At 40.0% G+C, this 10,280-nt stretch overlaps 1 pseudogene; it reads right to left on the bottom strand.

The window, feature by feature from the left end:
• Positions 1 to 2,214: 2,214 nt before the first annotated feature.
• LOC117577273 (E3 SUMO-protein ligase ZBED1-like) lies at positions 2,215 to 6,327 on the bottom strand (annotated as a pseudogene).
• Between the last annotated feature and the right edge of the window lie 3,953 nt (positions 6,328 to 10,280).

Genomic DNA, 10,280 nt, shown 5'->3' with positions numbered 1-10,280 from the left:
ACTTTATCGATATAACAAATATACCGTTTGGAATATTTTTTGTTAAGCAAAAGCTATGAAGCACTATGGTGAATTTGACCCGTTTTGTGGCCAGAATTAAAATTTTTGAAATTAACAAGATTTTTGAATGCAGGTTTCTTGTATAATGAAGGTTATTACTATAGAAAGGTATTTTAGAAAAGTGGGCGTGTCAACGCCCCCTTCCGACCACAGAAATCGAAAAAAAAAACGAATATCTAAGTCAATTTTTAAGTTAGAGATCCCAATCTGGGAACAAAGGATGAATGTCCTATTTCAAATGTCCTGCAAATTTGGTCCAAATCGTATAATAAATATAGAAGTTATTCAAGAAAAAAATTTTTTTTTGTATAATTTCATCATTTTCATCAATTTCATTATTGTTATAAAAAATATGCATTGTCGTCTTCCCTTGCGTCGATATCATTTGCAGACTCATCTGCAGATTCAACCTCACAATTCAACAGCTGGATGACTTATACTGACAAAGCAAGTCTCTTGTGTTTTTGGATCCGCCTTTTATAGGATAATTAAATAAGTATATTCCTCATGTTAAAAATAAGTTTTGTATCGACGCCAGTTATTTATGTGAAAGCTTCACAATCTTGTTATCGTCTTGGCTTGATATTCGCCGTTTCTTCACATTCATTTTATACCCAGCCATAAATCAATATCAATTCGGCAGATAAAAAGACAGACTGGTGCATATTCAGTGTCGCTGCAATAGCCTCTTTTTGATAATCCACTATTCGACTTATTGTGTGACTTAATAAGTCTTGCAAAGAACCTTTTGCTACGGTTGTGAAACCTGAATCCAATCCAGATTCAAAGCCAACGCCTCTTCAGCAGAAGATCGCAAAGGTTTTACCACGGGCTTGCGGAGAGGTCGGCTGCTTGCCTTCTTTGAGCTCTTTTACCTTTTATATTGAATGCCATTTTTGGACGTCCCACTTTTTGTCTTTTTGTTTCCTCTCCTTTGGCTTCTTCTCTAGTTAAAGTAAGGCTCATGGAGCATTCCATCCAATTCGAATATCTGTTTTTAAACGTATCCAATTTCCTACAGCATTTTTGCCAATTCACCCATAAATTTGCAGAAAAAGTTTTGGCTTTATCTTTTAAATATTTTGAATTTTGTAATTTAATGATTTTTTGTGGGAGATATGCCAATTTTAAATTGCACCGCAAATTTAACATTTAACACAGCACGTGGTTTCCGCTTGCAACAGCTGACTTTAACAGCTGTTATTTTAACACTAAACTGTTGAATTAACATTTTAGGTATACAATATCGCGATTTGATCATTTCGCAACATGGTAACATTGAAAAAACAGAAATTTGAATACTTGCGAAATATGAGTTTTGGCCACGAAAACGGGTCAAATTCAACATAGTGCAATGGTTGAATATATTATGATTTTATAAATATTTTGTTAAATACTTGTTGTTGATATTATGATTTTGTAAATATTTTGTTAAATAGAAAGAGATTTTACGCACAATTTTGTCATTTGCGACCATTACAGAAGCTAAATGGAGCGAGCTTGCCGGTGCATTGAACTCAATTGGGACTCCAATTAAAGATGTTGCGGGATGGAAAAAGGTATGAGTATCCCCAGAATTATGACAAACTAATATATTATAATATTACATTCCAGGTTTGGTGCGATTGGAAGGCCAATATTCGCAAGAAAATTGCCCACAATAAGGCAGTGGTCAGGGCTACGGGCGGGGGTCCTTACTGCCAGCAACCGCTGACAGCCATGGAGGAGGACGTGACAAAGCTCTGCGGGCTTTTTGAGATGGTCGAGGGAGTTAGTGCTCTGGCATATGGAGCACCAACCACCATGATAGAAGAAGAGGTGGCTAAGGAAAAAGCTGAGGAGATAGCCACAAAGGAGGAGGAACCGAGGCGAAAGCGTCGCCGCACAGCTGCAGAATTTGATTTGCAGAGTCTGTGCGTAGCTCAAGTAGATGAAATGAAATCAATTAATTTAACATTTCCAAAAAATTGAAAGTCTTCAACAAGAAGACTTAAATTTAAAAAAGGAGCATTTCCAAAAAATGAAAAGTCTTCAACAAGAAGACTTAAATTTAAAAAAGGAGGAAAATTTAAAAGGAGGAACAAATTTAAAAAAAAAAACAAATGAATAAATACATTTTAATAACTGCAATGAATAATTTGTTTATATATTTTGTTATATTGGCAGAGATAGAGCAATTTCGTCGCGTACAGATGGTCCGTCATCATTTCCTTCAATGTCGTTATTATTTATAGCCTGTTCAATATCCTCCAATTGAAAGTCGTCACTTATTAACAAATTCCGTCTTCTACATATGTTGTGCAAAGCACAGCATACGTTAATAATTTGGCAACAAAAAATAGGCTGATAATTTAAGCATCGTTGTAAACAACGGAAACGGCATTTAAGAACACCAATTGTTCGTTCTATTATGTTTCTGGCTGCAGCATGTCTTAAATTAAATCGATGCTGATGCGTCCCCATCTCTGCGCTCCTGTAGGGAGTTAACACAAAACTCTCCTGTGCGTAGCCAGAATCTGCCAAAACAAAATATTAATTTATTGTTCTCGACCTGGCGCTTGAATGATTCCAAATGAAAGAATCATGACAGGATCCGGGGTCCGTCGCATCAATAGCGACGAGATAATCTCCATATTATAGTTGCAAACCTGTAGGTAAAAGTAAAATCTTAACGTAACTATAATCAATTCTACTTACAACCATGGCGTTCATGCTGTAAAAACCCTTTCTGTTAAAAAAAACAGAGGCATTATTTACAGGTTTCACTATTTTTATATCAGTTCCATCCACGCAGGCGACTATTCTTGGCAGTTGATGTTTGCTAAAGAAGTATTCGCTAGATTTTCGTATTTGCTGGCTAGACATCTGAAGGCAAATTGTGACCTGACAAAGAAGCCTGAATGTTGAAATTTTGAATGTTGTAAATGTGACTTACCGGTCGTCAGACATATTAAGAGCACATGTATTACATCTTAATTGCTTAGATTTTCTTAAGTCAAATAACTTTGGCTTTCTTTTGGCTTCGAAAGATGCAATTGAAAATAAAAAAGGCATTTTTTCGCGTTGTTTGCTGCTGACCAAACCTCAAATCAGCTGTTTCGGCAGCAAGAAATGATGAAAAATTAAGCGTTTCGATAGCAAAACGATAACTAAAAACTTGTGAAAACCGGAGCACCTAAAAACGAAAATCTGGGTTTTGGTCCCAAAACGAAAACCGAAAGTGAAAACCGGAGCATGCCTGAAGAACAATATTTTTTCAGAAAATATATACAAACTTATACTTTTCTTTTTGGCTGGCAAAAATCCTCTATTGAACCCTCCCGAGGCTGGGTAGGATCTGTATTATCTCATTGTCAACGGGTAGCAGATCTCTACTATACGTCGACGTTTCAGGTACTGCAGATCCTAGCTGAGGGCTCTGCTCCTTTTCTTTCAAGCATCTGTCTGAAGATAAGAAGCAGAATCCATGGTGCGAGGTGTCTGGCGGTCAGACTGAAAACGCTATGGGGGGCTCCCATGAACAAAGTTAGCCAATATGTCTCAATATGTGTCATCCGAGCTGGGATGTCAGCTCAAACATCGGTGGAACGCGTGACTGCTACCACCGGCGGGCACGGGGGGAGATTCTCTCTGCGTGTCGCCAGCGGTCACACCTCTGATGCGGTGGGAGCAGGCCGTATCAGTTGTAACTAGGGTTGCATGATATTTAAAAAATATCGTATCAGTGATATATCGTTTTTCAAAAATATATCAAATTGATAAAAATATTTATCACCCAAAAATATCGATATATCAAGTATTTTTGATATTTTTATATATTTATTTTTTTTATTAATCAAAATTTAATTCCAAAATTCTTTTTTTAACGATTTTAAAAACACCCGTTGTTGTACATGAAGGTCCGTCATGCGGCTTCGGGTGTCACATACCACACATTTTATGGCTGACGCCAACCTCTCTGATGGTACTGAACTACCTGGTGTAATAAGGTAGCGCAATGCCAGCTTTGATAGCATTGGGAATGTGTTCCTTTGAGAGTTCCAAAATGATATTGGGTCGCTGTCCCATGAAGTGAAGGGAAGATTCAAAAACAATTTGATCTCATGGTTTTCCGTTACTTCCAAAGGTTCAAGCGTAGCAATGGACCTCATATGCGCCTCCAGAAATTCTTCATTTTTAGAACAGGCTTCTTCTGGTACGTTATCATTTGCAGGGCGCACTAAGTCCTGTAAATAAATGGTATTCTAATTTAGTTTCAAAAGTTTTTAATAAAAATAAAAATATATTGTTAAAGTAAACTATTTTAGGTTTCGTATTATTTTATAAAACATTAAAGAGTTACTAAGAAGTATTTCATAACAGTGTTAATGTGTGTTAAAACTTAATTTTACGTACTTCTTCAATATTTTTGTTCTCAGACATTTCATAAGCAATGTCCTTGAGAGCTTCAAGGGTTGTGAGAGGAGAAAGATAAACTTTCTTAAATCTCGGATCCAACAAAGTCGATTTGACAAGAATTTTGTTGTTCTGCAAAATCTTAAAACGTTTATCTGCTTCCTTCAATAAAGCTTCCTTAGTTAAAATTCCTTCGGCCGACTCTAGTTGTATTTTGCGAAGTTTGTCCATCAACAGTGATATAAGTGGGATTACCATGCTCACGGTTACGTAACTTTCGCCACTTATTTTTTCTGTCGCATCTTTAAAAGGCATAAGTAGATCACAGAAATCTTGACAAATTCGCAATTCTGAAGCCGTTAGCATCTCCGGCAATCCTTTTACAGTTGTTGATCTATTAATTAGGACTATCGCTACTTTATTCGAAATACCTAAGAACGAAATAAGCATGTCCAGGCAGGAGTTCCACCTTGTGTCCACACTTTGTACGAGAGTTTTAATGTGACCTTCAGCTGTTCCTTCGTCGGCCTGTAGTTTCCGCAACATGTCCATCGCAGCTGGACTGTGCTTGAAATGAGTAACAATTTTCTTCACTTTATCCAAAACGTGTGAAAAAGATGATATGCCCTTTACTACGTCGTCGACTACCAAATGAATGGTATGAGCGAAACATGGAACGTGTTTGCCACTTCCCAAAAATAAATTTGAGGCCGCCTTCATGTTGCTTGCGTTATCTGTAGTTAAACTACGCCACTTCGAACACTCGATATCAAATTCGTTACACACCTTCTTCAGTAAGAAACATATATACTCGCTAGTATGTGACTGCATTAAATGAAAAGTAATATTTAAATTAATTTTTCTTTCCCCTGACATTTTTTTGTATATAGAAAACACAAACACATAGACACTTGACGAACCACAACATAAATACAAACCCTTAAGATATTTTTAAAAACGCTTACCTGTGTCATTCTAACTGCTTGCAAGCAAACCGATTGTAGGCAATTATCTTTGATGAAGTGAGCAGTTACTGTTAGGTACGATCGAGTTGAATTTGTGATTGTTACTCCGTCACAGGTGAACGCAAAGTCTTTAACATCTTGAAGAATGGTCTTCATCATAGCTACACAGCTGTCGTATTTCGCTTCGATCAGATAAGTTACCTGTAAAAATGATGTTAACGGTAAAATAAATATCAAATACAAATTATATGCAATTCGAAAACATTTACCTTGAACCGGCTTGGAATCTTGTAAGTCGGAACACATTTTTTCATCAAATTGGTAAATCCTTCTTTTTCCACGCTCCGGACAGGCAAATTGTCTTTGCAGATCATAAACACGATCGCCTCGGTGATATCATCATGTTTTCCTTAAACGTTAAAAAATTGTTTTTAATCAATTAATAATAAAAGTATATGATACAACAATACTTACTGTTAACAGTGGACGAAAACTTAAACGCGTTCTCTAACGACATTTTTTCAATGCTTTTGTTGAGCTGGTCAACTTTTGTCGATTTCTGAAAATGTAATAAAAGTAGAATTATATATATGTATAATAAATATATAATTATATTTATTGGTGTATATCAACATATGCATCTGCATAAAAACATATACAATCCTCATTTTATTTCGCCTATTATATGTACGCATGTGTGTATTTCCCCGAAATTGTGAAATACGGGAATCGGCGAAATACATACATGACACTTTTTATGATTTAATTACCTTTGTACACTTTAGATATGCGTCCCGATGTCTGTTTTTCAGGTGAGACAGCAAGTTTGACGAGTTGCCGCTCGTTTTCACAATTCTGCTGCAAATGTTGCAGGTTGCAGAATGATTTATAATTTCAGAAAAATAACTTTTTGCCGCGCTCATACTTACCGGAAGTTAAGTCAAATCAAAGTGACCAATTAGGAAATATCAAAAATATATCAAAAAAAAATCGCGATATTCGATATATCAGGGGAAAAAAAATCACGATAAAAATATTTATTTTTATAAAAAAAAATATCGATATATTGATATTTTGATATATTATCAACAACCCTAGTTGTAACAACACTGCTACCAACAAAAACTCGAGGTTGGTGTGCGCGGGTGCTGTGGTCTTAAGCGACTCAGACCAAAAGAGCGCTGCACCAATCCTTACGGTGGAGGGGAACGTCTTCCTCTTCAGTCACCTCAGCCTATCGCCAGCACCTCCAAGTTTGCGCAGCGGGGCACGGGGCGGCTGAAGGAGAAGGCCAAAAATAAGGCGGCGACCCGCATTCACGCAAGACTCAGTGGCGTAGCCAACCTGTCCGTCAAGGATCAGGAAAGGCTTGCCTGGGCCAACACGTGGATGCGGGAAAACCAAATTAATTACAGCAATGACGATCTAACCGTGGTGGTGCTGGAGAGCCGTGAAGGATGTTTGCTGCTGGCATCCTGCTATATGGCCCACGACAAGCCGGCTCCACCTGACGAGCTGCGGAGGCTGGTGGACATGGTCTGCTCCTCCAATAAGCATATTATAATCGGAACGGACGCCAACGCCCACCATAGCGTCTGGGGAAGTCCCGACATTAACGACAGGGGTGAGTCAGTTCTGGATTTTATCCTTAACCATAAGCTTAGACTAGCCAACAGAGGTGAGGTATCTACCTATGTAGGTCCCACCTCTAGTAATGTGCTGGACTTAACGATTGCGACTGAGTGTACCAATGTAGAAGAGTGGAGGGTCCTGGATAGATCCTCCTTCTCGGATCATAAGTACATTCATTTTACCATTCCTTTTAACAGGGTACCTGCGGCTCAGCCGTTCAGAAATCCCCGCAATACTAAATGGGCGAAATTCTTTAGCCTTGTTTCCAAGTCTCTTGGTCCGCCGGGTAACATCAACTCGGTACAGGACCTAGAAACAAATGTCAATGTCCTCTCAGCAGGACTACTTTCCGCGTTTCGCCAATCCTGTAGGCCCTCAAGACCGACGAGAAGATCGAAGCCACCCTGGTGGAACCCAGATCTCTCATCGCCACGTGGGGAGCTACTAGCATGTTTCAACTTGCTAAGAAGGCGGACAGCGAATACGTCTGGGACGAGTACAGGTCTCTCCTGAAGTCCTACAAGAAGATCCGATCCGATCTTCTAAAAGATCTTCATGGAGAACCTTTTGCTCAGACCTGGCCAATATTAAAGACACCTCCAGACTGAGGAAGTCGGGCAATGGAGTGTGGACGGAGAGTAGTGCTGAAACTCTTGAAGCATTGCTCCCAGCTCATTTCCCGGGATGTATTGGAATGGAGAACAGTGACTGGCAGCTCTTTCCTAGTCTCCTACAATAAAATAATTTGGGCTATCGACTCCTTTCCGAAGGAGTCGATCCACAGCGATCCACAGGTGGGTCAACCACCTTCTTTGCGACAGGCGGGTGGTGGCTACGTGGGGTGATACGGCCATTACAAAGGAAGTGCGAGGTGACACGCCCCAGGGTGGGGTTCTCTCGCCTCTCCTTTGGAATTTGGTCGTAAATGGCCTACTTCAAAAATTAATTAGACGGGCCCCCAAGTTAATTGCCTATGCTGATGACATAAGCATTTTTATAACTGGGAAATGCCCAACCACCCTCAGTTTTGTTATGGAACTTACTTTACGGGAAGTTAAAGCATGTGCCGAAGCAGCCGGACTCACCACTAACGCGGACAAAACGGACCTTATCCTCTTCACGAAGAGGTATAAGGAACCTGCGTGGTCCCCCCCAAAAATAGACTGCACTATGCTAAAGCCGAGCCAGGCAGTAAAATACCTAAGTGTGGTATTGGACAGCAAACTGTCATGGAAGCTCAACGCGTTAGAAAGGGTGAAGAAGGCCACCGGAGCCTTGTACATGGCGAAAAATATGCTTAGTTGCACTTGGGGCCTCTCTCCTAATCTAATGGGGTCGAAGATGGAGGAAGGAGTCGGAGCAGCCGTATACTGCCCGGACTCGGTCTCCATTGACGACTTTGACTCCCTGACCATTGCAGCATCTTCCAGGCGGAAGTTTTTGACATTGGCAAGGCTGCATAAGTGGCTCGGGGTTTACAGCGCAATCACAACTCAATTAATATCTTTGTAGACTGCCAGGCTGCAATAAGATCAATGCACTCTGATGTGGTCAAGTCCAAAGTTGTCTTGGATAGCAGAAGAGCAATAGAGTCGACGAACGCATCTGCAGTTGTGCGTATCTATTGTATCCCAAGCCACCAGGGCATCGATGACAACGAGATCGCAGACACTCTCGCCAATTCTGTTCTGATATCCCTGCGAACTCTACGCAGGGAAATTGAGGTGCGCTCTAAACTTCAGTGGGACGCGAGCTGGCGCAATGCCAACTCGTGCAAAACTGCAAGGCTGATGTGTGCTTCTACTAATAAACACTTAACCAAATTCGTCATGCAGCTTTTTAGGAAAGACTGCAGGCTAATGCTAGGCATTTTAACTGGTCACTGTCAGCTGTCCATGCTGTAAAGCAACGAGCCCGGGGTTAAGGAAACACTTGAGCATCTTCTCTGTAGATGCCCAGCGTTATCCCGACTCCGGCCGTGCCATAACGATCTTCGTAACGTTTCACGGCAACCTCCTAGGATGCTGCTGGCTTTTGCTAAAAATGCATCCATACTGTGCGACTTCTGAGATAAGGATACGCTCCACCGGTACAGCTAAAGACCTCCACTGGTCTATGCTTTGCCCCGTGCAGGGGTACCCGGTCCCACCTAAAACCTAAAACTTATACTTTTCTCTTAATTATAAGCCGATGTAAAACAATTATTATTATTTATTTCAGGAATATTATCTAATTCTAAATCCCAAACTGTCTAGAATTGGGGTGGGTTGTATGCGCCAATTATTATTATTGTTTGTCGCCGCTCGAATTAGTTACCGATTAAGTAAATTTACTTGATCGGTATCCAGGCAACACCACGAGGAGGCTATTGCAAGTGCAATGGGGTCATCAAATGACCTTCGAGTCGATTTGAGATTATTTATAAATCTCCATGCTCCCCGCCTAATCTAATTATTTGTGTTTATTTACGTTACCCCACATATACGGGCTGACAATCTTGGCTTTGACGACTCTGCGATTAATAATGCTTCTTAGATTTTTATTTTTAAGATTTTATAATTTCTACTTTTCAAGTGCTTTTCAGCTTCTCACCAAATAGCTTTTTCCGTTAGTGGAGTGCCATTTACGAGGCTATGTAGTTCGAGTTATGGAAGGAGAATTTGACGGCATTGAGGTTGCCCAAAATAACACACATATACAAACATATGTGTGAGAAGTTTTTGGCGGCAGGCATCAATGTGAAGTGGAACGACGTGAGGACCAAGTTGGACAATTTGACCAAAAAATATAAGTCAGAAGTATAAATCAAATTTATTGAGTTACAGTATATTTGTAAAAAAGAAATTAAATTAAGAAACGAGGTCCAACTGGCGGTGCGCCATCGCAGTGGCAACATTTTGCCAAGGTGCACAAAATTTTGTCAGCGATGAAGTCTATAAATTTTGTCGAATGCATCCTCGATAGCAACCTTCAATAGTAATTCTTAACTGTTATTTTTAGATCCGGATGAGAGTGGGATAGATTCATGTCGTCTATTCTCAATCGTCGGCGCAGGCAGTCCAGTCCTGCGCTAGCTGAACCGTGTGACTCGAATGATTCGTATTTGAGTGATTCTAACATCATCCTTTTTGGAGTTGATGATGAAGGTAGTATTCGAGCGTCTCATGGTCGAGGACGCAAACAGGCGGACCGCTATTCTTGAGCGCCTTGGCAACACTCGTCTAAAAT

This window comes from Drosophila albomicans, unplaced genomic scaffold, assembly GCF_009650485.2.
Source record: "Drosophila albomicans strain 15112-1751.03 unplaced genomic scaffold, ASM965048v2 utg000114l_pilon, whole genome shotgun sequence".
NCBI classification, from domain to species: Eukaryota; Metazoa; Arthropoda; class Insecta; order Diptera; family Drosophilidae; genus Drosophila; species Drosophila albomicans.
The sequence above is the reverse complement of the archived record's forward strand: the minus strand, read 5'-3'. Positions and strand labels throughout refer to the sequence as shown.